The 27115-nt window shown below is 44.3% G+C and overlaps 1 long non-coding RNA gene across 1 annotated transcript in view; it reads right to left on the reverse strand.

Moving 5' to 3' along the window:
* LOC310680775 overlaps positions 1-26822 on the reverse strand; it is a 68865-nt gene extending 42043 nt beyond the window's left edge. Inside the window, exon 1 of the long non-coding RNA XR_014512933.1 lies at positions 26753-26822. This is a non-coding gene — a long non-coding RNA (uncharacterized lncRNA). The remainder of the gene's footprint in view (positions 1-26752) is intronic.
* Positions 26823-27115: the final 293 nt, after the last annotated feature.

Consider the following 27115-nt stretch of genomic DNA (forward strand, 5'->3'; position numbering starts at 1 on the left):
AAGGGCTATCACATACCCCAAGCTTGTTTTCTCCTGCTCCAGAGGCTAGGACCCAAACTAATGGATTTGTGATGGCCTGGGACTCGGACTCGGAACCAGAAGAGTCTGCACCGGATCCTTTGCCTCAGGCATCATCTGAACCAAGTCTGGGGCCTGATCCTGAAGAGTCCCAGTCTGCACAGGTTCCCCTGCAACAAGCACCAGCTGGGCCGATTCAGGGGCCTGAGCCTGCCCTGGCTCCAGATGCAGGGATTACCTTGTTGCCTCCAGCTAGGCCATCACTTATAGCTGCTCCACTACCGGTTTGGTCAGGGGAGGCTGGGTCTAGTAAGCCACTGACGTCTTCTGAGCTGCAGAGACTCAGGTCTGAGAGAAGAAGAGACCTGAGAACTCGCAGGAGGAGTGCTTGCCTTCAGGCGAAACAGGGAGGTGAGTTGTCGGGGGATCAGGACCGGCCGCTACCCCGACAAAGATAAAGGCTGTCAGACCCCGCTGCAGGTTACGGGAGCAACATTGCTGTATGCTAGATCCTGCCTGAGATCCTGTACCTGCCCTTGCCTGGTGTCCTGCCTTGGCCCTGTCGGGCTGACTCCTAGCAAAACCTTCGGATTCTGGTCCGGTCCTGGACCGCGTTACATGGGTTACCCCCGGGCCCAGCACAGTATTCAGGTTACAAGAAAGGAGATTCCAACTAAACATCCGGAAGAACTTTCCGACAGTAAGAGCTGTCCAACAGTGAAATGGACTCCCTTGGGAGGTTGTGGACTCTCCTTCCTTGGAAGTTTTTAAGCAGAGAGTGGATGGCCGTCTGTCACAGATGCTTTGGTTGAGATTCCTGCACTGGAGGATGAGATGCCTATCAGAGTCCCTTCAAGCTCTACAGTTCTATGATCATCTGCTTTCTTATGGAGGCAGTTCAGTAGAGATTAAACAAGTTTTGGATAATCAACATATATTTATTGGAGCAGCTGGAGCCTTCATGGCTGCCCTGGCGACAAATTGAGGATGCTCCCCTCCGTATCTCAGTCAAGCCAGTCACTGGGTTTCATGTTCTACTCCATTGACAGGAGACTAGTTTGGCAAAAGTGGGTGCTTAAAATTGTCATTGACCAACCATTATCTGGTTTCATTTATGTTCTGGTGGTCTCAAAAGTGGAAGAACCAGTGACTGGTTGTATGGTTGGAGACTGTTCATTTCCAATATGTCCTCAATAACCTCTCTTGTACTGCTGATGATTTTGTCACAACTGGGGGAGTTTGCGAGCAAAGATAGAAACACCAGAAGCTGCCTTATTCTGAGTCAGATCTGTCAGTTTGCATTTCTTAGTACAGAAAGCATTGATCTGAGGTGTAGGAATCTTTCCTGTTCAAGAGGGTTCTGGTAGCTTCTCTGTGTGAAAGAAACAAGCAGAAGGTTTGTGATGTTTGGGTTATACCTTCAGAGAAGCTGAGTACAGCTGCTTTAAACTGGTTCTCTTATTGCTTCTGTCAAGGTCATGCTGACTATGATCATAAGGCTAGAAGGAGCCTGAGTTTCACTTTCTCTTTTTATCTCTTTTCCTTCTGTTGTGGTGTTCTGTATATAGTGTTAAGGTTTAGACTTATAAGTTATTGTAAGTTTACAGCTCAAATGATATTACACTGACCGTGGCAAAGTTTCTTTCAGAGGTCGCAAGAAACAAAGACCATCACGCTCTATACACAACAAAATGACGAGCTCGGTCTCTTTCGCCTGTTGTTTGGTTGTCTTAACTGTATCTTGTTTTGAAACTGTTTTGTGGGTCTATGGACTATAAAGCTATATATTGTAAGTTTAAGTTAGGTCTGCTGCAACTGGATTTCTTATTGGCAGTGCCAATCCTGAATGTATTGGATTTGTGACAATGATTCTCATTTGCCTTCTGGTCTATTTTGGGGGAATCCTGCAACATATTTACGTTTTGGCTCTGCTAACTATACATCATGGAAGTGAGAGCTGGACCATAAAGAAGGCTGATCACCAAATAATTGATGCTTTTGAATTATGGTGCTGGAGGAAACTCTTGAGAGTCCCATGGACTGCAAGAAGATCAAACCTATCCATTCTTAAGGAAATCAGCCCTGAGTGCTCACTGGAAGGACAGATTGTGAAGCTGAGGCTCCAATACTTTAGCCACCTCATGAGAAGAGAAGACTCCCTGGAAAAGACCCTGATGTTGGGAAAGATGGAGGGCACAAGGAGAAGGGGATGACAGAGGACGAGATGGTTGGAAAGTGTTCTCGAAGCTACCAGCATGAGTTTGACCAAACTGCGGGAGGCAGTGGAAGACAGGAGTGCCTGGCGTGCTCTGGTCCATGGGGTCATGAAGAGTCGGACACAACTAAATGACTAAACAACAACAACTATACATCGGAGTTCTGCTCTGGATGAATATTGAGTAGAATTTCCACGGCAAGACCATTAGTCTGCCTTACTCAGTTTTCTACACTGACTGGCAGCACCTCTACCAGGCTTCCAACAAGGAATTTTTCCCAGCCCTACCTGGAGCTGCCAGGGATCAAACCCAGGGACTTCTGTGTGAAAAGCAAATGCTCTTCTGCTGAGCTACAGCCCTTCTACTAAGATATAATATGCTTTAATATGCTTTACGTTTTAACATTTTTTTTAAAAAAAAATAATTACTAATTTTACTAATTACAATTCTTAAAGAGTTGTGAATTTTTAAAAGTTAGTTCATGTAGAGTATTTTTCACTCCATAGGGTGCACCGGACCATAGGGCACACCTAATTTTTAGTGGGGGAAATGAAAAAAAAAATTATTCCCCCCCCCCCAGGTCCAGGAGCAACCTCGCCGCCGCTCCCGGAGCTTGTGGGGCTAGGGATGGGGAAGCCCGAGCTTCCCCTGACCCCAGCCCCCAGAACAGGTACAGGAGCGGCGGCAAGATTGTGCGCAACCTCGCCGCCGCTCCTGGAGTTTGCAGGACTGGGGGATGGGGGTGGGGAAGCCCGGGCTACCCCCGCCCCAGCCCCCAGAACAGGCAGCTATCCACAAGCCTTCCGAGCGCAGTGGGAACTCCTGCCACGCTCAGAAGGCTTGCAGATGGCTGCCTGAAGCCTGGAGAGCGAAAGCCTGCATTCGCTCCATAGGACGCACACACATTTCCCCTTCATTTTTGGAGGGGAAAAGGTACGTCCTATAGAGCGAAAAATACGGTATATTCTGCTATCTGATTTCAATGTTCTCTCGCTTTGCTTTGCGCTGCAATAAAAGCGATTCTGCATGCAAGAGGAACCAGGTTCAACTTTCGGCATCTCCAGTTACAACAAGAAGGACCCATTCTGAGACCCAGGAGAGACCCTGCCGCTCACTGTAGGTACTGAACTAGGCGAGTCAATGGTCTGATTCAGTATGAAGAGGAGCATGGGCAGGAAAATCTTGCTCAGGTAATAGACATTATCACTCCCAAGGGTGTCTTCCCACCACCAGGAGCTTGATCAGCTCCTTGGGTTAATAGAAACTGATGGCAAGGATGTAGGAAAGATAATAGACCTATGGGGAATAAGGTCCAAGATGCTTCATTCTCCTCATCTAAATGTCTCCCTTTCTTGGGAGACATTACTTGGTCTGTTTATTAAAGTTAACCAATGTATTATGAGTTCCTTTAATTGCCAGACTATGTTGAAAGAACTCTGCATGTACAGTTTGCTCCAGTTCCTTTCGTGACTGCCTTCTACATTATGTAGGTGCATAATATGTCCATGGATAGGACACTACCCAAAAAACATAGCTATGTAAGGTTGCATTGAGATTATTTTGGTGTGGTGTTTTACCAATGCACAAAAGCACTTGTGCGCGCGCACACACACACACACACCTTGTGCACACACAAGGAAGCAAACTTGATGCTGTTATACCTACTGTTTTATCAGTAGTCTTTGTGCATGCTTTGCACATTAGTACAACTCAAGGCACAAAGAGAACGCTGATGGACCAATGCAGGTGTTCACACCAAGAGTCTTGTTTTTGTAAAGTTCTGTTGATGCACATATGCACATCAGTAATAGAGAGATGGAGTGCCCATGCAATCACATTTGCTATGTGCGTGGAGGACTGTTTTGATGCACAGATCTCATGATGAATCAAGACATCTGATTTCAATGAGTTGATGTGTTGTTTAATGCAGAACTGGGAAAATGAGAATCAGTATATTATTGAGGTGGACAGCATTCTTTTTGCACACACACCCCCCCCCCCCAGCTGCTGGCAATCTCTCTTGGATATTTGTTGAATATTTCAAATACGATGCTATTCTATATATTCAACTCTCATTGACAAATACCTTTCAGCATTTGGTAGTCTCCTGAAAGCGTAGCTGAAAGATGAAACAATTGCAAATAGCAAGGGGACTGGGAAAATACAATTGCAGCGGAAGCCTTGCGTGTTCGGCAGCCAATTGCGGTCTGCCAGCGTTGCAGTTAATGATCTTTAATAGCACGTAATCTCATGCAGTCAGATGGTGTCTTTTACAAAGCTCCCCAATGAAGGAGCAGTCAGCAGCCCCTGAAACAAGGCAAACAGCCTCCCAGCCCAGCCAACTGCTTCTCCGCTCAAGAGCAGTTGGATTTTACCAATATTTTCAAACTCTGTTGTTAAAAAGCCTCATTTCAGTCAGTTGGCATTTGCAGTGGGGGGGGGGGCGGGGCGGGGGTGGACTTCAAGGCACACAATAGGTGACTTAGGCATTGGAGGTGGAGACGGAACTACAATTACCCAAGACCTCCTTTTTTCATATAAAAATCGATGGCAATTGTTTCAGGCTCTGGGTGCTGTTCCCGGAAGAAGGCTAAACAAAATCGACAGTTCTTAGTAGCTTTTGAGGGTACAAAGCGAAAACAATTTCGGCTCTAACATTTCCTGTGTATTCCTTTAAAAGAAAAACAGAAAAGAAGGCACTGACCTTGGCACTGATGTCACATAGAGGAGGGAGAAAGATTGTTTCCTGCTGCTCCAGAGAAGCGGACACGGAGCAATGGATCCAAACTACAAGAAAGAAGATTCCACCTAAACATTAGGAAGAACTTCCTGACAGTAAGAGCTGTTCGACAGTGGAATTTGCTGCCAAGGAGTGTGGTGGAGTCTCCTTCTTTGGAGGTCTTTAAGCAGAGGCTTGACAACCATATGTCAGGAGTGCTCTGATGGTGTTTCCTGCTTGGCAGGGGGTTGGACTCAATGGCCCTTGTGGTCTCTTCCAACTCTATGATTCTATGATTCTATGATTCTATGACTTTGCCTCGGCCAAGTCCATGCTATGTTCCTGATAAAAGTGCAAGAAGAACCCTGCCAGATCAGATCACCCGGTGCTATACCAGCTGCACTGGCTCCTGGTGGAGTACAGGATCAGGTTTAAGGTGATGGTTTTAACCTTTAAAGCCCTATACGGCCTAGGACCCTCGTACCTACTGGACCGCCTCCCCTGGTATGTCCCACAGAGGACCTTATGGTATTCAAATAAAAACATCTTGGAGATCCCGGGCCACAAGGAGGTTAGGCTGGCCTCGACCAGAGCCAGGGCTTTTTCGGCTGTGGCCCCAATCTGGTGGAATGCTCTGTCACAAGAGACTAGGGATCTGCGGTACTTGACATCTTTCCGCAGGGCCTGCAAGACGGAGCTGTTCCACCAGGCCTTTGAACAAGGCACAGTCTGACCCCTTCCTTTGGTAATCCCCATAGAACTCTAGCCCAATGCATGCCATTCATTTGATTCAGAATTGATTTTAGAATGAATTGAATTTAGAATGTATTTCAATTAATTGATTGTGATTTTATGTAAACCGTGTTACTTTTACTGTTAGCCGCTCTGAGCCTGGCTTTGGCTGGGGAGGGCAGGATATAAATAATTTATTATTATTTTTTAATTATTAATATTTATTATCAATGACCTGTCTAGTCCAGCATCTGGTTCTCACAGTGGCCAGCCAGATTACGGTGGAAAACCTGAAAGGAGGACATAATCACAGCAGCGTTCTCCCTACTTGCAATCCCCAGCAATTGTCATATTCCTCCGAAAGTGGAGGTAGACTGTAGCCTTCCTGACTGATTTTCCACTACGGCACCCATGGGCCTCTGCATATCTTCCCAGAATCCTCTAGTGTCCATGATGTCATTGCCACATGCTGCCTCCTAAAGTTGAGGATCCAATCCCTCCCATGCTTCTACAAAGGTGTGAATGCTTCCAGAATTATACTCCACAAGGGGGTGCTTTAAGACACCTTAACTCGAGCTCAGAACAAAATAGCAAAGCAGTGGCACTGGTACGAGCTTAGAAAGATTTCAGGAATGTAGGCAATCACAAGCCTGAACGTGAGTCAGCAGCGTGGTATGGCAGCAAAACAAGAATAAGATTTGAACATGTTCAGATGAGGGCAAAGAAGGTGGAAAGTACAGTGGTACCTTGGTTCTCAAACTTAATCCGTTCCAGAAGTCTGTTCTAAAACCAAAGCGTTCCAAAACCAAGGTGCACTTTCCCATAGAACGTAATGCAAAATGGATTAATCCGTTCCAGACTTTTAAAAACAACCCCTAAAACGGCAATTTAACATGAATTTTACTATCTAACGAGACCATTGATCCATTAAATGAAAGCAATAAACAATGTGCTGAAGTCACACAATCAATCCATCAGTAGCTGAACTGGGTTCCACACAGTCACAAAAAAACAAAACAAAAAAGCCGCAAAAACGAAAACGCAAAATAAATAGCAAAAACAGACAGACCTCAGCGTAACACTCAAATTGGGAGTGTGGCACTCGAATTGGAAGTGTAACTGTCAAAACAGAGCATGTTCAGCTTCTGAAAAAAGTTCGCAAACCGGAACACTTACTTCCGGGTTTGCAGTGTTTGGGTTCCAAGTTGTTTGAGAACCAAGGTACCACTCTATTGATGTAGTAAGCCTTAGAGGGCCTACCCATCTCTCCTAATATCCTGCCTCCACCAACATATGGTACCTTTCTGGATCAGCTGACACCTTAAAACAATAATCCAGGCTTTAGGATAAATGGACATTTCTAGCATTCAAGTCCTGCAATGAATCAGGGCCATATTCCTGACTGAGCGGTGGAGGGTGAAGGCCCAATTTCCCCAAGCACCATGGTTTCAGTCTTCTACAGATAAGATTCCAGAACTCCCTTTGCAAAAGAAAAAAACAAAATAATAAAAATAAACAAGTCCAGCTAAATAGCCTGCAGTACTTGAAAATTTGCTCTTGATATTGATTCACTCAGAACTGGTCTTTTCAGTAAATCTCCCCTCGTGTATCTAAATAGATTCTCCTTGTCTCCACTGACAATTGGACCATTCCCAACACTTCAGCACCTGCTTCCTGGTGTGGCAAAAACACATTTTATTTGCAGAGGGCATATGTATTGTCCCCTGAGCTACTAGATTTGGAGAAACAACAACAACACATATATATAAGGAAACAACCCACCAACTCCCATTTCTGTTTTTCCTTTGAAACGGCTAATGAAAGATCTAACTGGAGGGTGCTTTGATAGCCTCAGGAATGTTTCCTTTCGTTTCTCTAATAACATATAAAGTGAAATAAAATATCTGTGTGAAAAACAAGGACGCTGGAACCTCTCAAAGGCATTCATTAAAAGTGGAGTGCTCAAACACCTTTCCTCCAGCTCCGGGGTTATTTGATTCTGGCAAACATGCAAGTGGATGAAAACGATTCTTTGGCCACATCTCTGCTCTGATTTAAAGCAATGGCGAGGGGGAACAAAGCTGCTCAATATCAGTTTCTAGAAACCACTGGAGGGGAGAGGGCTCTTGGGCTCACTCAAGTATCGCTTGCAGGTTTCCTGTAGCCATCTGGTTGGCCACTGTGAGAACAAGTGTAAAATGGCTCAGGACCGCAATACCTCAAGGACTGCCTCTTTCCATCTGAACCTACCTGAGATCATCTTTTGAGGCCCTCCTTCATGTGCCTCCTCCTTGAGAGGTCTGGAAGGTGGCAACATGAGAACGGGGCCTTCTCTGCAGTGGCTCCCCATCGATGGAATGCTCTTCCCAGGGACGTTCGCCTGGAACCTTCATTGTACACCTTTAGTGTGCTTTCAAACTGCTAGGTTGGCAGGAGCTGGGACAGAGCAACGGGAGTTCACTCTGGTTTTCATCACAGTGTCCCGTTGTACCAGAAGCTGGCCACATGACCCGGAAAGCTGTCTGTGGACAAATGCCGGCTCCTTCGGCCTGAAAGCAAGATGAGCACCACAACCCCATAGTTGCCTTTGACTGGACGTAACCATCCGGTGAGTCCTTTTTTCTTTTCTTTTCTTTTTTACACCTTTAGGTATCAGGCCAAAACGTTCCTTTTTAACCAGGCATTTGGTTGATCTGATTTACATTCTATGCCCTTTTAAAATATGGGGTTTTTTGGGGGAGGGGGGGCTATTGGGTTATTGTTTTTATTATGTATTTTGTGGTTGTATATCTTGATTTTATTCTGTGAACCACCCTGAAACCCCCAGGTATAGGGCGGTATACAAATTCAATAGATAATGACAATAATAACCCAGGAAACTCGACAAAGTGAAGACAGAGATTTCTCCAGGTACAGGTAAGAAACTTACTGATGATGAATTTTCTCTTTGGGGGAATGCGTAAGTGGACACTCTAGCACTAAGCGGTTTCAGAGGTCCAGCTGATCAACTTTCTTTTCCTCAAAAAATTACCGTATTTATTGCTCTATAAGACTCACTTTTTCCCTCCTAAAAAGTAAGGGGAAATGTGTGTGCGTCTTATGGAGCGAATGCAGGCTGCGCAGCCATCCCAGAAGCCAGAACAGCAAGAGGGATTGCTGCTTTCGCTGCGCAGCAATCCCTCTTGCTGTTCTGGCTTCTGGGATTCAGAATATTTTTTTTCATTTTTTTCCTCCTCCAAAAACTAGGTGCGTCTTATGGTCTGGTGCATCTTATAGAGTGAAAAATACGGTAAGTTCTCCAATGGGAATGGGAGACTGATCTAGGGATAGATATTGCGGAAGTTGGTTGGAATAATAAGTGGGCTAAAAACAACAACGCTACAATAAATATCAACTCAGTTACGAGAAAATACATTTGAATTACTGCATCGGTGGCATTTGACACCATTATGATGTAGCTATATCAACAAAATATCCCACCATTGTGCTGCAGAGGCTGCAATAGTATAGGTACAACATTTCACACGTGGTGGAAGTGTGGACATATAAAGTCCTTCTGACAGAGGGTGGTTACAGAAATAAGCTATATTACTGGTCAACATGTGGGATGTACTGCTATTTTTAAAAGAAGGGCAATCTGAGCTTTGTTATAAAAGAACTACAGTGGTACCCTGCAAGACGAATGCCTCGCAAGACGGAAAACCCGCTAGACGAAAGGGTTTTCCGTTTTTCGATGCGCTTTGCAGGACAAATTTCCCTATGGGCTTGCTTCGCAAGACGAAAATGTCTTGCGAGTCTTGAGATTTTTTTTCGCTCCCCACCCCCTTTTTCTAAGCCGCTAAACCGCTAATAGCCTTTTAGCAGCTAATCCGCTAATCCCTTAAGCCTTTAATAGCCGCTAATAGCCGCTAAACCGCTAATAGCGCTAAGCCGCTAAGCCGCTAATAGGGTTGCTTCGCAAGATGAAAAAACCGCTAGACGAAGAGACTTGCGGAACAAATTAATTTCGTCTTGCGAGGCATCACTGTAATTATTTTTCTTTTGGTAGCTGCATGCCTACTATTGTCACAGAACTGGAAAACGTTGGAACATCTGTGTATTTCTTGTTGGAAACAGATTTTATGGTCTAGTGATGTATCAGAAAAATTAACAAAGAGATTGGATGCTTTGAATGGCATAAAGGATGTAGATGATTTTGTTGAACTATGGCACCCTTTTATAAAATACTTTACTGATAATCCTGGAAAAATGGCAACTAGCAAAATCACAGATTGGACTTTGGGAAACTAAACTAGATTGATCTTGTTTTTGTCTTGTTTTCTTGCTGTTGTTGTTGTTTACTGGAAATCAATAAAACTATATTTTTAAAAGTTCTCCATGCAGTAAGGAAAACAAAATGTATTGATGAATCCATTGGTGTGTGGATTTACTGTCATTTTGCAGGATGAAATGTGCCTCAAAAAATCTCTATGTTCCCTATGAAATAGCTTATTCACTCACAGTGCCTTTCATACTCTGGGTACCACTGTCAGGATTTAATATTGTGGATCAGAGCTATTATCAGAAAATACTAAAGGGCCCCTACTGTGAAAGAGACATCTGTGGGGTGTTGTTGTTTTTTAGGATTCTCTGGGGATTTTTAGAGAGACACTGAGAGACAAAAAATCACCCCACTGGCCACATCTGCTTAGCAGAAAGAGAGAAAATAAGGCCATTTTGTCAACAGCCATCACAGCGCTCTTGTTTGTTGCCACCTGTTGTTGTCTTCCTTCCATTCTCCTCTTGAAATTAAGGCTGCCATGGATACCAAAGGAAGGCAGGTAATGCATGCCACTTGTACCCACTCAGGCACTAAATGATGGGTACGTCAGCTGGCTGAAAGATGGGGATTTAATTTGTTCAATCTAGCCTGGTTGCGAGACGCAAGCAAATCCTGTAATTGCAAAGAAATTAGGGGGCAGGGTTATTGTCCACTCCAAAAAAAGGGGGGGGGGACAAAAGTAAAATGGCAACCAATATGATGTACCACCACAATATATTAGCTAGAAGCCTCTAGCAATGACGCAAATACAGGTAAGTGCCATTTGTGTCGTAGAGGTTGAGGGTATTGGACTAATCCGCATGTACCTTTCTAGGCAACAATTTGTGCTTTCTTAGTCTGTGTCCAAGTGCTCTTTTTTGCCACTGTTTTCCACAGGAAAACCCAATCTTTACCACTGAATCGGAGCAAACAGCAATTCAGGTGTCCCACAGATTACTGTTTTCTCCAATTCTGTGGTAAAGAGAGGGTTTTCATGTGTCATGGCAAAAAAGGGGGGGGGGGGTTCAATCTCAGACCAGGAGAATCCAAATCTATGCCTTGAAATATGGAGCAAATTTAAGTATAGGTAAAGGTAAAGGGACCCCTGACCATTAGGTCCAGTCGTGGCCGACTCTGGGGTTGCAGTGCTTATCTCGCTTTATTGGCCGAGGGAACTGGCGTACAGCTTCCAGGTCATGTGGCCAGCATGACGAAGCCACTTCTGGCGAACCAGAGCAGCGCAGGGAAACACCATTTACCTTCCCGCCAGAGCGGTACCTATTTATCTACTTGCACTTTGACGTGCTTTTGAACTGCTAGGTTGGCAGGAGCAGGGACCGAGCAACGGGAGCTTACCCCGTCGCGGGGATTCGAACCGCCAACCTTCTGATTGGCAAGTCCTAGGCTCTGTGGTTTAACCCACAGCGCCACCCGCGTCCCTAATTTAAGTATAGATGAGCCCTAAATTTGACAACACCCTAGTCTGCATCCCCATTTATCCACCAAACATTTTGCATGCCCTTGGGCCACTTGATACCTCTCAAACTAGCCTACCTCCCAGGGCTGTTGTTCCCTTATAACGGAGGGGAAGAATTATGTGAGCTGCCTTGAGTGAGAGAAAAATTGGTGTGCAAATGAAATTATTAAGTAGAAACTGCACTAGCGATGAGGTGACGGGGACAAAAACATTATTTCATGTTGTAAAATTCGTAGGCTGCTTTTCCTGAAAAGTCTCAATGTATTAAACAGTGTCAGTAGAAGAAAACTACCATCAATAAGGCCATCTCCATACAATGCAATAATAAAAGAGTGCAGGCATAATAATGCCCCCCTGCAAATTTCCATCCCAGAAAGAGTGCCGGCCGTGTCAGTGGGAGGGGGGAGATGTTCCGCCACCAGATATTTGTCCTCAATGTGTGCAGATAGGTAAAGCTAGCTGCTAACCAGGACCTGCGCTGTACTGAACAGATCTGAGACCAAAGGCTAATTTGTAATATATTCATGAACATTACATTGCTAGGGATTAAGAATCTATGGTATTTACCCGTGAGGGTTCTCTCAGAATCCTAGAATCGTGCATACTTCAAGTGCAGAACAGCCGCAAGAACAAACAAAAATTCTATTCTGTGGAATCACACAGGTAGAAGGCAAAACATTTGAAAAGCAAATAAAGGCACAAAGCACAGGGAGTAGCCTTGCACTGGAGCCAGGGGTCAGCAAACTTTTTCAGTAGGGGGCCGGTCCACTCAGTGGCGCTGTGTGGGTTGTCAGCACCCAGGGCAAGGCAAGTAATTTGCGCCCCCTAACCCGGGGCAAGGCAAGTAATTTGTGCCCCCCGCTGCACTGTCCCTCCCCCAGATAGTCCCTCGCTCTCTCTCCGCACCGCACCGCACCGCATGCCTGGCACCCCCCCCCCTCCACAGTGGGCGGCGGCCTGGCGGCTCGGATCGGATTCGCACAGCCAGCAGTGCAGTGAGAGAGAGTGAGTGAGCCTGGTAGGGGCAGAGAGCTGCGAGTGCGAGCGCCCCCCCCCAGATGTTGCGCCCGGTGCGGCCGGCCCCCCCTGCACCCCCCACACTACACCACTGGGTCCACTGTCCCTCAGTTTGAAGGGGGGGGGATGAACGAATTCCTATGCCCCACAAATAACCCAGAGATGCATTTAAAATAAAGGGACACATTCTACTCATGTGAAAGCATGCTGATTCCCGCAGGTCAGATTTAGAAGGCAATTGGGCCGGATCCGGCCCCCGGGCCTTAGTTTGCCTACCCATGCACTGGACAATCCTGCATCAAATTTAAGCTCCCTTCATGGGGCTAGTGTTAATGAGATATGAAATCAACTGTCTGGTGTCCTAGCAATGTCGATAGTGTCTGTACTATAAAAAGTGGTGGCATAAATCAGCATTTTAATCATGGCGGATCACATGTTTTCTTCTTCCTTACAATCCTGGAGGGACAGATCAGCTTCAGACAGAATTTTAATAGGGGAACAGGATGGAAGAACAGTGGTCGGAAGTGTCAGAACATCACATTTAGTTCCTTTGCAGATCTTCCTATGCAGATTGTTTCCACATTTATTTATTACTAACTTGCAATAATAACAGAATGCTGATTTTTGCTTCCATCTGGGAGGTGTCCCCCCCTCTTTATTGATTACCCACCTTATATTGGACTACAAACTAGAAGCTTCTATCTGCTACCATCTTGCTAACACTCTGGAGGTGCAGAAGGGAGCAGCTGAATCTAATCTACTTCTGGCAATATCCATTTTTTCCCCACTATAAAGGATAATTTCAACAATGACCGCTTCCCATATTAAATGGGGGGGCGCCCTTTGTGTGGTCACGTGCAGCCCCTGGGACCCTATGCGGCACCATTAGCACAGGCTTGGCTTCACCTTTCCCAGGTGGGATACCTGGAGGTCTCCGCCTCCCTCAGCCAGTTGCCCAATCATGCCTGGGGAGGCGTTGCTAAGGTGATCGGGCCAGGTAGGGGGAGGGACCACCTGCCCACACAATAGGGGGAGGATCTTACCTGGGAATAGTCAGATGGCTCCAGAGCTTCTCCCACCCTACCCACCCTCAGTTAAGACTTCTTTTGCAGGTTAACCTTTTCTCCACAGGTACACAGGCGCTGCTACGTCAAGGTCGCTATTGAAGGGCCAGAAAGGAATTCTCCTGCATTGGCAGGTTTGCCTTTCCAGTAGCAAAACGTCACCACTTTAGCAGTATCAGGCCTTGGGTGGAATCCTTTAGTCTATCTTCCCTAAATGGGGGTGGGCGTGTAGCAGTGATTCACGCCCCCCCTTTGAGGCATCTGATCAAGGCCTGTATTTTAAAATGAGCTTAAAGATATATTTGTAAATGTTTGTGGGTTTCATGCCAGGCAGAAACCAGCTGGCTAAGTACTCTGGCAGTTGTTTTTCTTCCTGCTCTCCTGAACAAGCCCCCCCCCCCCCCGATTTATAGCAGTAGCAGGAGACACGTTTCTCAAAGTTGTAAAAGGGAATTACAGGCTGGGAGCAAAGGTTATACTGACCCTACATATTACAGTATACAATCAAGCTGCAAAAACACTAATTAAGAGTTGGTAAATAGTAAGATTTATTGTTTAACAGAAAATAATACCATGTGCCTCCCATCAGATTCTAGCTATATTTTCCCAAGGTTTAAGGTATCCTGAGAAAGTTAAAGGGCAATAAATTTTGGGAAGGGCTAATGGGAAAAGCAGCTGGCTGGGAAAGGGGGGTGTAAAATGAAGAGGCTTCTTTTTACTGAGTTCCTTTTACTTTGCAAATGCCTTTTCTTCTAAAAAGCTATCTATGTTATGTATGAGACTTGTTGGCTTTAATGATGCAAAGGATTTAGAAAGTAAGAAATGTTAGATTCTTATGTTAGATTCTTATTTCATTGATGGTGTGTGAGAATGTGAACCCAAGATCTCTGTTTAAGATAGAATTTAATACCATGAGCCATCTGTTTTAGCCATTTGTTTTGAAGGGGCAACAGGGGCAAAAGGTGATCTGGTAATTAAGGTGCCTTGTCGAGGCAAATGTAAGATATATGGTTACTTGTCTGCCATTTATGGATAGAAGGAAATATAGCTCTTTGTCTCCCATAAAAGGTAATAGGAAATGGGTGTATATTTTATGATTGGTTCGAGCTAACAGCCAATAGGAATTTCAACTAGGCTGATTGGACAGAGGCAGCCAAAGGAGGAGCAAGGGGGCTGGGCTGAGGAAATATAAGTGCTGGCCATCAGGGCTGGAGTGGGCAGAGCTTTGGTAACCATATACCACTGTGCCTATCATTTATTTGTCTGACAAATAAATTATTATTTTAATTTCTATATTGCTGCATTGAATATTTCATTCCAGCTAAGCGTTAACCACAAGCAGGGTGCTACACCTTCTCTTTGCGGCAGCAATACCAGGGTTCGCCATTAAAGGGGTTGTTTTGAGGGGAGGCTTTGGCAGTACACCTAGAGGTTGTCATTGCTCTCTCCTGCAGCGGCGGCGTAACGGGGGCGGGCTCTCTCTGCTTGAACATATGTTCTCCAGAGCCAGTCCACCCCCCCACTGGATAACCCTGATGTTCCCCAGTTCCCCAGTGGGGGACTGGGAGGGATAAACTCCCAGTGCCTGAGCCCAGGTCTACATCTGAAACATAATAAAGTTGTGGCCAATATTAATCCCATAGCACATTGTCTTGAGTCGTTATTCCACACAGGGACTGCCCAGGGTTTTGGAGGACTCCGCCTGTCTATGCAAAGGCTTGGGCTGTCTGGATAGTTTTCATTTGTCCCAACTGCAACAGACACGGGTCCAAGGGAGCCCCTGGCAAACTGCCCCCCTGGGGAACCCCTTATTAACATAATTTTTAAAAATCTCTAAGTAGTTAGAAATGCAACAACAATAACCATGTAAATGCCATTCAATAAAATTGCCTAAAAATCTGGAGAAAATGAAGGCAAGAGCCCCTGTATATCAAAAGTAAAACTGAGGCATGTACAGAACCAAACTTCTGGGTTGTTGTTCGAACAGTGGCATGGCGTGGGTTGCCAGTGCCCGGGGCCACATGATGGAGATGAAGGAAATGGAGGGAGCATGCATGCATATTCAATTGCCTAGTGGTGTCTGCATCACCCAGGAGATCACAGCCACAGAGATAAGAAAAGAAGAGTTCTTCTGTTGTCTGAAAAGGTCCTTTACCTTTACCTTTAGGGTGAACTTGTGACCTGGATTCAGGAATTAAAGTATTTACCATTGAGGCATTTGATCAAGGCCTGTATCTTAAAATAAGCTTAAAAATATTTGCAAAATTCTTGTGTGTTTCATGCCAGGCAGAAACCAGCTGGCTGAGTACTTTGGCAGTTGTTTATCCTCTTGAACAGGGCCCCTCATTGATTTATAGCAGTACCTCAAAGTTGTAAAAGGAGCAAAAGCTGGGAGCAAAGGTCATACAATCAAGAATACAATCAAGCTGCAAAAACACTAATTAACAGTTGGTAAATAGTTTACCATGTGCTTCCCATCAGCCACATTTTCCTAAGGTTAAAGGGCAAGAGCTAATAGGAACAGCAGCTGGCTGGGAAAGGGGGGTGTAAAATGAAGAGGTTTTTCTCTTTACTGAGTTTCTCAGGCAAAGGCCTTTCTGCTAAAAATTATCTATGTTATGTATGAAATATATTGGCTTTAATGTAATTATGCAAAGGATTTAGGAAGTAAGAAATGTTAGATTCTTATGTTAGATTCTTATTTCATTGATGGTGTGTGAGAAGGTGATCTCTGTTACCATGAGCCATCTGTTTTAGCCATCTGTTTTGGAGTGAAGGGGCAATAGAGCAATAGGGCAAAAAGGGCAAAAGGTGATCTGGTAATTACGGTGCCTTGTTGAGGCAAATGTAAGATACTGTATTTTTCGCTCTATAAGACGCACCAGACCACAAGACGCACCTAGGTTTTGGAGGAGGAAAACAAAAAAAAGATATTCTGAATCTCAGAAGCCAGAACAGCAAGAGGGATCGCTGCGCAGTGAAAGCAGCAATCCCTCTTGCTGTCTGGCTTCTGGGATAGCTGCGCAGCCTGCATTTGCTCCATAAGACGTACACACATTTCCCCTTACTTTTTAGGAGGGAAAAAGTGAGACTTATAGAGCAAAAAATACGGTATATGACTACTTGTCTGCCATTTATGGATAGAAGGAAATATAGCTCTTTGTCTCCCATAAAAGGTAATAGGAAATGGGTGTATCTTTTATGATTGGTTCTAGCAGACAGCCAATAGGAATTTCAACCAGGCTGATTGGACAGAGGCAGCCAAAGGAGGAGCAAGGGGGCTGGGCTGAGGAAATATAAGTGCTGGCCACCAGGGCTGGGGTGTGCAGAGCTTTGGTAACCATATACCACTGTGCCTATCATTTATTTGTCTGACAAATAAATTATTATTTTAATTTCTCTATTGCTGCGTTGAATATTTCATTCCAGCGTTAACCACAAGCAGGGTGCTACACCATCACAAAAGAATGGCTGGGCTGTCCAGGTAAACCAATCAGTGACCATTATCCTGGCAGACAGGATTTCTGCTGTAGACCGCCTCCTTCTGTGATGTATGTATGATGTTTTCGGGGATGGTCTTGAGCTGGAGGGTGGGAAATTTCAAAAGTCTATATAAGGGCTTGCGCACCATTGTTCTAGGTTCTTTCCTCCTGCATGTGGTGAGGACCCTGTTGCAACAGTTGAATAAAGATCAGGCTTACTAGCTGCTTTGCTTCTCAATATTCTCTGGTTGGCCTCTGTTATTTTCTCCTACCAATAGGGAACCTATGTAAGGACTCTATATGGGCTCTTGGATACCCCATAAGGGAAAAGGGGGGATTTTGTTTGCAACAGGACCTCCTGCTGCCGCCGCGCCGCTGGTGCACAATTTCTGTTCTCATCCTGAAGCAAAGTTCTTAATCCGAGATACTATTTCTGGGCTAGCAAAGTCTGTAACCTGAAGCATCTGTAACCCGAGGTACTACTGTAAGTGAAAAGGAGCCCCATAGTCATTCAGGAATGCTCCGAAAAAAATCCTTCTCAACTCACGAAGGCAAGTGGATAATCCTGTATTGCTCCAAAGCTGGCTGGACTGCTTCTAATCTGAAAAAAGTAAGATAAATGCCCCGCCCACGTCAGGAGGAAGCTCATATCTCTGGGATATTGAACACTGGGAGGTTTGAACAATTCTGCTTTATAGTAGAGAAGCTTATCTGAGTAGTTTTCGAGAGCCCCTGGGTCACAATTGCTTAGCCAGAGATATCTGCAACTTTTGATGCTTTCACTGATTTGCAGAACATTTGCTGACTGCATTTGTGTTTTATGTTTGAGATGAAAGTAGGGGGGTATAATCACCTTAGCGGATATTAAATTCAAAGAGTCACGATGGAGGAAAGGCGAGGAACATTTCCACTTGTCATTCCCACTGCCTTTGTAAATGAAATATCAAGGCAGCGTTGGCATATAGCTCCGCGGAGGTAGCAAAATGGGCAGATATGGGACAAATAAGTGTCGCTGGAACAACTTGCAATGCGCCCAGAGAAATCAACAGTATCGGTAAAATGAAAGCAGAGAGAGAAGAGACCCAAAATAGAAATTGTACTTGAGAGACGTTTTCATTATCTGTTAACCAAAACTTCAAGTCGAGGTTTACGCAAGTGCTGGAAAATTCTTGTTTTTATCAAAACTCCGAAGACATAAGAAATTCATTCCATTCTCTGCGCACACATCTGCATGCTGAGTTGCTCCATTACAGAATCAGCCTTACTATGAAAGAATGTGATGTAGTTGTTTTAAGCTGCATTTTCCACTTCCAAACTCCATCTATTTGGGGGAGAGAGATACACTCATTTTGAGTTGTGGGAGTCATTTCCCCTTTCTCTCTCAGAAATGAGAAAGTCGAAGGCCTGAAGTACTTTTGCACCCTTTGAATTGTAGGGCTTATTTATACTTTTTAATTTCCTGATCAAATCTTCATTCACCAAAGTCTCAGGATTTGTGTTTGGGTGTATACCTGAAGGAGCGTCTCCACCCCCATCGTTCTGCCTGGACACTGAGGTCCAGCGCCGAGGGCCTTCTGGCTGTTCCCTCACTGCAAGAAGCCAAGTTACAGGGAACCAGGCAGAGGGCCTTCTTGGTGGTGGCACCCACCCTGTGGAACGCCCTCCCACCAGATGTCAAAGAGAACAACTAACAGACTTTTAGAAGACATCTGAAGGCAGCCCTGTTTAGGGAAGTTTTTAATGTTTGATATTTTATTGTGTTTTGAATATCCTGTTGGAAGCCTTCCAGAGTGACTGAAGAGGCCTGACCAGATGGGCGGGGTATAAGTAATAGATGATGATGATGATGATGATGATGATGATGGATGATAAAATGCCCCCGAAATCAACCAATATTCGTCCTGTCCTGTCCCCCCCGAAATCAACCAATATTCATCTTTCAGAATCAAAACTTTCTAGGAAAATACAGCTGGTTGGGTTGTTTTTCTCATCTAGGGAAGATTGCGTTGTCCCATATATATTCACTCAGCTGCTTGAATGTGCAGATGGGGTACTGTGACAGGTGCCACATAACGTCCTCCCAAATTTGTAAGAAGTTGAACTTTTAGTGTGGCAGCGTCTACACTTTGAAACTCAACTCCCTGCCAATTGACATCAGACAAGCATCATCACTTTACTCTTTTTGGCTCCTGCTAAAAACAGTTTTGTTTAGGCAAGGCTGCCCAGACGCATTGAATGTTGATGTGCATTTTCATCCGGTTCTTAACTTATTTTGTTGTGTTTTAAATTATTGCTTTTAACTTTTTCCTGGTCATTTCATTGTTTTGTTCTTTTTGTATACCTCTTTGAAGTAGCTGCTGTTTCCTTACAGTCAAGCAGTATATACTGGTATATTTTAATAAATGAATGAATGAATTTTTTTTTTAAAATGTGGTGTCTTACAATATGGGCACAATGATTTTGACTTCTCTTTCAAGGCTGTGAGGTTACAACAAGGTAATGTATGTGTGGAATGCTTTGAACATTACCTGAAATGGTAAGTAATCAAAAATCAAGGTCCCAAGCTCTTGAATTCTGAGTTAAGCATCTCTTGCAAGCTTACTAATTAATCTAAATAGTGGATAAGGTCTTGCAAAGTCTCTAGTTTGGATCTAGCAAGGCAGGTCCTACAAGACCGGGAAGGAGAAGGCCTGTGATACAACTCTGGGAGTGCAGCTTTCTCCCGATTGAAGTGCAGAGTGTTTGAGGACCGGGAGATTCACAGGGAAACCAAAATGCTTGTTTACAAAGCTGTTGTACTACCAACCTTACTGTATGCTTTTGAAACATGGACCACTTATAAACGCCATCTCCAACTCCTTGAAAGATTTCATCAACAGTGTCTCCAAAAAATTTTATGCATCACTTGGGAAGACAGGCGAACTACAGTGGTACCTCGCAAGACGAATGCCTCGGAAGACGAAAAACTCGCAAGACGAAAGAGTTTTTCATTTTCTGAGTTGCTTCGCAAGACGTATTTCCCTATGGGCTTGCTTCGCAAGACAAAACGTCTTGCGCCTTTTTTTTAAAACAGCCAATGCATTCCTATGGGAAACCGTCAATACACAGTGGTGCTTCACAAGACGAAAAAACTTGCAGAACGAAGAAACTCGCAGAACGAATTAATTTCGTCTTGCGAGGCACCACTGTAATACCAGTGTACTGGAAGAAGCAAAGATCCCCAGTGTTGAACCAATGATTCTTCAACATCAACTTCGTTGGACTGGTCATGTTGTGCGGATGCCTGATTATTGTCTTCCAAGCAACTACTCTAGTCCGAACTTAAAAATAGAAAACGTAATTCTGGTGGTCAACAAAAGAGGTTTAAAGACTCTCTCAAGGCAAATCTTTAAAAATGTACTATAAACACCGACAATTGGGAAACACTGACCTGCAAGCGCTCCAATTGGAGAACAGCCTTTTCCAAAGGTGTCATGGGCTTTGAAGAAGCTTGAACTCAGGACGCAAGGGAGAAATGTGCTAAGAGGAAGGCATGCTTGGCAAACCCTCACCGTGATCAACTCCTGCCCGGAAACCAATGTGCCCACTGTGGAAGGACGTGTGGATCCAGAATTGGCCTCCACAGTCACTAACGGACTCATTGTTAAGTCCGTGTTCATGAAAGACAATCTCACTCAGCTGTGACTGATCACCAGAGGAGGAGGAGAAGAAGAAGAAGAAGAAGAAGAAGAAGAAGAAGAAGAAGAAGAAGAAGAAGAAGAAGAAGACAGACTTAGTCTAACAAATCTTGCAGCATTTTTCTGGCATAGGAATGAGGATTTTCACAGGAACATCAGGTAATTTAGGATGACGGAGTTTTATCTCATCCCATCAAGCTCCTGTGGAGCTTATCTCAGACAAGACAAGCTGCACAATGCTGTCAAATGAAGCAAATGAACTTCCTCAGTTAGCACTCCAAAGGAAATCTTTTGCAATTCTTTAATACTTTCCCAAATTGCCCTTTACTGAATTACTCCTGACTGCGAGATAAAAGTGGTCCACTCTGAGGACTACGAAGATGAAGGGGAAATGTGGCTTTGGTAGACCTGCTGTGCTTCCTGATCTAATTGCTCTCTGTGAGTGCTGTTCACATGGAATTCAGTCTCTTGGGTTCATCAAGCCTCCTCTTAAATCCAGCACTCTCCTTGGCTTCCATATTTAAAAATAGCTGTCTGATTGATTTTGACAAAGCGTGTTCTCCTTCATGGAGAGCATGTGTTGCGGTGGGGTCTACTGAGCCACCCCTCTGTTACCAGGCAGGGTCTCTAAAGATGGCCTGGGACAGTGATTGGTTCACCGGGTTGCTGGGGTAAAAGTTATGTTGCAATTTTGGTGGGAGGCGTAAAAGGTTTAAATACTCTGCACACAGCCTTGTACTTTCTCTTTTGCTGCGTGCAATGGATCACCCGCCCACCCGCCCTAGAGTAAGGGGTTGTTGCGTTGACCTTGCTATGCCTGTCATGGGGTCGTCTGCCTTTGAGCAGGGGCCTGGTAGGAATTTTTCCACCTGGCAAATTGGCTGGCTGGGTGGTTTTTGCCTACTGCGTAGCAAATCGTCACAACTTGTAAGGTTGTGGTTAGGCATTGGTTATAAATTGGTGGAGGAGGGGTTAGGATAGGCTGTGCCTGCCCCTCCATGGTTGCTGCGGAAAGGGAATTCCGTTAAAGGAATCCTGGGGCTTGCCATCTTTTCGGCCAATCCCTGGAATGGGACTAGGGCCGGCAAGGCTTCGGGGAGCAGGCGGGTGAGAGTTGAGGGTCTGTGACTCAGCTCCAATTCCTCCCCGACTTGCTTTCCCCCGCACTGTCTTAGTGCCCGGAAGTCAGTTCTGTCCCCAGGCGGAGGGACAGATAGTCTTAATCAATGCCTAAACAACCACTCACGGTTTGTATTTGAATAAAGTTGTGGCCAAAATCATGCCAAAAATCTTAAACAAAAATTACGTGTCTGTTGTGAGTTATTTGGGGGGTGGATTGGGGACCTCGACACGCAACACTTTGCAAATGAGAAAGGTGAAAACCTGTTTCTCCTCTTCTCTCCCCAGACTTACCTGGAGGAAATAATGAACTCCGAAAGTTGTCAGGTGTTTAAATTTTCTAGCAACTTTCGGGCTTGGGAGAGGGTTGGATCTCTGCCGCAATACAGTGTTTGCTTTGATTCTATTATAGTTTAATTGCTTTTTTACTATTATTTTTACATGTTTTTTACATATGTCGTCTGTTTTTGTTTTAATTTGTGTAGGCTGGCTTTGGTAATAAGCACAAATTTTGCATTGTTGTTATCTCAGCTTTAATTTTTGTTCAAAGAACCACATTTATTTTCTCTCTCCCCCACCCCCATTTATTTATCACCTCCTTTTGGAGGCGAATGAAAGCATTTTTGCGGATTGGCACTGCGGATTGATCCTGCCACTGTTGATGCGTTAATTGTTCAATTGTTATAGATTTCGTTGGCTTTCTTGCTGTAAAGGCTGCTGCTGCTGTTTTTAGTGTCGCAAACTAAATCATTGAAAAGTTGTACAAAGAACAGAGAGTGAAAGGAAACATGGGTGGATGTAGCCCTGGAGTGATGGACACAACTCTATTTAATCATAAAATCATAGAGTGGGAAGGGACTATGAGTCCAACCCCCTGAAATTCAGTAATCTTTTGCCCAACATGAGACTTGAACCCAAGACCCCAAGAGTCTCACACTCTACCAACTGAGATATTCATGGTTGTTATCCCACACACACATGTCTGCATAACCCCTTCTTTGTATCAGATGATTCTAACAAGTAATTTTAGAAGGTTAAAAGGTAAAGGGACCCCTGACTATTAGGTCCAGTCGTGACCGACTCTGGGGTTGCGGCGCTCATCTCGCTTTATTGGCCGAGGGAGCCGGCGTACAGCTTTCGGGTCATGTGGCCACCATGACTAAGCCGCTTCTGACGAACCAGAGCAGTGCACAGAAACGCCATTTACGTTCCCGCCGGAGCGATACCTATTTATCTACTTGCACTTTGACGTGCTTTTGAACTGCTAGGTTGGCAGGAACGGGGACCAAGCAACGGGAGCTCACCCCATCACAGGGATTCGAACCGCTGACCTTCTGATCGGCAAGTTCTAGGCTCTGTGGTTTAACCCACAGCACCACCCGTATCCCTAATTTCTAGGGTTAAATGAACTTAAAGGCTAACAGTTAGAACGTTAAGTATTACTTAAAAAAAAAAAAGCACTCGGCTCAGACACATCAAATGCACTCTGAGCTGTGCTAAAGGGCTACAGCTCAGTGGTGGAGCACTTGCTTGGCTTGTAGAAGGTGTCAGGTTCAATCCCTACCCTGGAAACATTCCCTACCTGAGAGCCGCCTTCTTCTCCAACCTGGTGCCCTCCAGATGTTGTTGGACTACAGCTCCCATCAGCCCCAGTCAGCAGGGCAAACAGCCTAGGATGATGGGAGTTGTAGTCCAAAATATTCAGAGGGCATGCAGGTTGGGGAAGCCTGGTATGGACAATGCTGAGCTACATGGACCAATGGTCAGCCTCAGTGTAAGGCAGTTTCCTATATATATATATATATATATATATATATGCAGGTTTTGGTGTCCTCGGGTGTCTTCCCGTGTAAAAGTTGGGGTGTCTAGGCGACGTTTCGACGAGGTCTCACTCGTCATCTTCAGGCTGGTGCTTTCGGCTTCTTGTTACTGGAACAGAGCAGGATCTCAGTGTTTGAGTTCCTATAAATACTGTTGAGGAGGTGTGGTGTATAGCCTCCAATGTTCTGGGCAGAGAGGAGGTTCCCAGGCTAGTGTGCCTTTTCTTCTTATGTATGTGTATATATATATATATATATATATATATTTGCTTTCGTAGATTTTCACGGGTACAGGAATGCAGGTTTTGGTGTCCTCGGGTGTCTTCCCGTGTAAAAGTTGGGGTGTCTAGGCGACGTTTCGACGAGGTCTCACTCGTCATCTTCAGGCTGGTGCTTTCGGCTTCTTGTTACTGGAACAGAGCAGGATCTCAGTGTTTGAGTTCCTATAAATACTGTTGAGGAGGTGTGGTGTATAGCCTCCAATGTTCTGGGCAGAGAGGAGGTTCCCAGGCTAGTGTGCCTTTTCTTCTTTTGTTCCTTAATTACTTGAGGGATATCTTGAGTGATTTCTTGAGTGATATATATATATATATATATATATATATATATATATATATATATATAAATATATATATATATATATATATATATATATATATATATATATATATTTGTTTGTTTTTCCAAATTTATAACAAACATAGAAGAAAAACATTACAATATATAAAGAAACCCGAACAAACATATATCCTAACTGCTAAAATCCCAATTTAATTATCATTATTGGGTGACTTCCTCGAATCCCCCTAGCTGAGTTTCCATATAACTCATTGTAGCAGTTTTCCAATATCTAGTTTCAAATAAAGTTAACTTATTCAATTAGAATCTTTCTTTCTTTTCATAGTATTTTCTATCCATAATGTTATATTTAACTCCTAGGCCAATTTGGTACTTACAAGTAATTCTACTTATGTTATCTTAGAAGATCTAACTAAATAGTCCTTAAATTTCTTCCGTTCTTCTTGATGCTCCTCCTCTTTCTGTTTGAGGATTCTTCCAGTCAGCTCCAAAAAGTCCATCATCTTCATCTGGCATTCCTCCACAGTTGGTATTTCTTGTAGTTTCCAGTTTTTGGCTAACAAAATTCTTGCTGCAGTTGTGGCATACAAAAACTATCTAATATCTTTCTTGGGCAATTCCAAACCTTTTATTCCTAGTAGAAAGGCTTCTGGTTTTTTTCATAAATGTATATTTCAACATCTTTTTCAGCTCATTATAAATCTTTTCCCAGAAGTCTTTCACCTTGGGACACGTCCACCACATATGATAAAAGGTTCCTTCCTTTTCTTTACATTTCCAGCATAAATTTTCACTCGTATGATAAATCTTTGCTAGTTTTACTGGGGTTAAGTACCATCTATACATCATTTTCATGATGTTTTCTTTTAATATAGTTCAAGCAGTAAACTTAACCCCTTTCTTCCACAACCTTTCCCAATCTTCCAACATTATATTGTGTAAGGCAGTTTCCTATAGTCCTAACTTGGGTTCATTTATTTTGATAGATCTAGTCCAGGCATCCCCAAACTCGACCCTCCAGATGTCTTGGGACTACAATTCCCATCATCCGAACCCAAAGGGTGCTCATCAATGGTTCCTCTTCATCCTGGAGAAGAGTGACTAGTGGGGTGCCACAGGGTTCTGTCTTGGGCCCGGTCTTACTCAACATCTTTATCAACGACTTGGATGATGGACTCAAGGGCATCCTGATCAAATTTGCAGATGACACCAAACTGGGAGGGGTGGCTAACACCCCAGAGGACAGGATCACACTTCAAAACGACCTTGACAGATTAGAGAACTGGGCCAAAACAAACAAGATGAATTTTAACAGGGAGAAATGTAAAGTATTGCACTTGGGCAAAAAAAAAGAGAGGCACAAATATAAGCTGGGTGACACCTGGCTTGAGAGCAGTACATGTGAAAAGGATCTAGGAGTCTTGGTTGACCACAAACTTGACATGAGCCAACAGTGTGACGCGGCAGCTAAAAAAGCCAATGCAATTCTGGGCTGCATCTAGATGAGTATAGCATCTAGATCAAGGGAAGTAATAGTGCTACTGTATTCTGCTCTGGTCAGACCTCACCTGGAGTACTGTGTCCAGTTCTGGGCACCACAGTTCAAGAAGGACACTGACAAACTGGAACGTGTCCAGAGGAGGGCAACCAAAATGGTCAAAGGCCTGGAAACGATGCCTTATGAGGAACAGCTAAGGGAGCTGGGCATGTTTAGCCTGGAGAAGAGGAGGTTAAGGGGTGATATGATAGCCATGTTCAAATATATAAAAGGATGTCATATAGAGGAGGGAGAAAGGTTGTTTTCTGCTGCTCCAGTGAAGCGGACACGGAGCAATGGATCCAAACTACAAGAAAGAAGATTCCACCTAAACATTAGGAAGAACTTCCTGACAGTAAGAGCTGTTCGACAGTGGAATTTGCTGCCAAGGAGTGTAGTGGAGTCTCCTTCTTTGGAGGTCTTTAAGCAGAGGCTTGACAACCATATGTCAGGAGTGCTCTGATGGTGTTTCCTGCTTGGCAGGGGGTTGGACTCGATGGCCCTTGTGGTCTATTCCAACTCTATGATTCTATCCCTGACTACTGGTCCTGTTAGCTAGGGATGGGAGTTGTAGTCCCAAAACATCTGGAGGGATGAGTTTGGGGATGCCAGATCTAGTCTGCGACTTGGCCAACCAGCACCCAATAAAAAGGTCTTGCCAATGTTGTTTAAAAGATACCCTTCTAAAATCCCTTAAAACCAGCCCTGCTTCCTAGCATTCCTGGTAGCAGTGGAAATGGACCCCTGTTGGTACATTGAACAAAAATGTTTGTTTGTGTTCCAGGAAGGGTATTGCTCTGGTGCTGTGTGTTGTGCTAAAGAGACGAAAAAGAAACACCTTCAAGAACAAACAGTCCCATCGATTTGGCTCCGTTGTTCCCACGAATAATTGTTATGTTTCTTCCTAGAATGTTTAGGGATGCTGCAGGGAGGTAAACAAGCAATTCATCCGATGGGCATCAGAATATGTTGTCTTTAATAATGACGCCACTTACCTCCCCGGAACAAACAATAGAGTGATGACGGCTAAATAACTCTTGTGTTAGCAAGATTGCTTTCTCGCCAGTGTTTCCTGAACACAGCACTCCCAGCCAATTAATGCTGATAACAAGGCTGCTTCTTTGGTGACGTAAACTTAAAGGGCTCACCATGTCTTTGCCAGCAGATTCTCAGAAGAAGGAGAACGTGGTAGGAATGAGCAACCACTGCACATGGTCAGGAACGAGATGATGCACATCATAACCTTTCACTTGGAAGCAGGAGTAACAGGAAAATCTGGGGATATGTGCAGTTCTGAACTTAAGCTATTGACTAGAGATGGGGGAGAAATTCGATTAGTTCTCATTAGAAGGCAAATC

The sequence above is a fragment of the Podarcis tiliguerta genome (assembly GCF_965153285.1).
Source record: "Podarcis tiliguerta genome assembly, chromosome: 6".
In the NCBI taxonomy this organism is placed as follows: domain Eukaryota; kingdom Metazoa; phylum Chordata; class Lepidosauria; order Squamata; family Lacertidae; genus Podarcis; species Podarcis tiliguerta.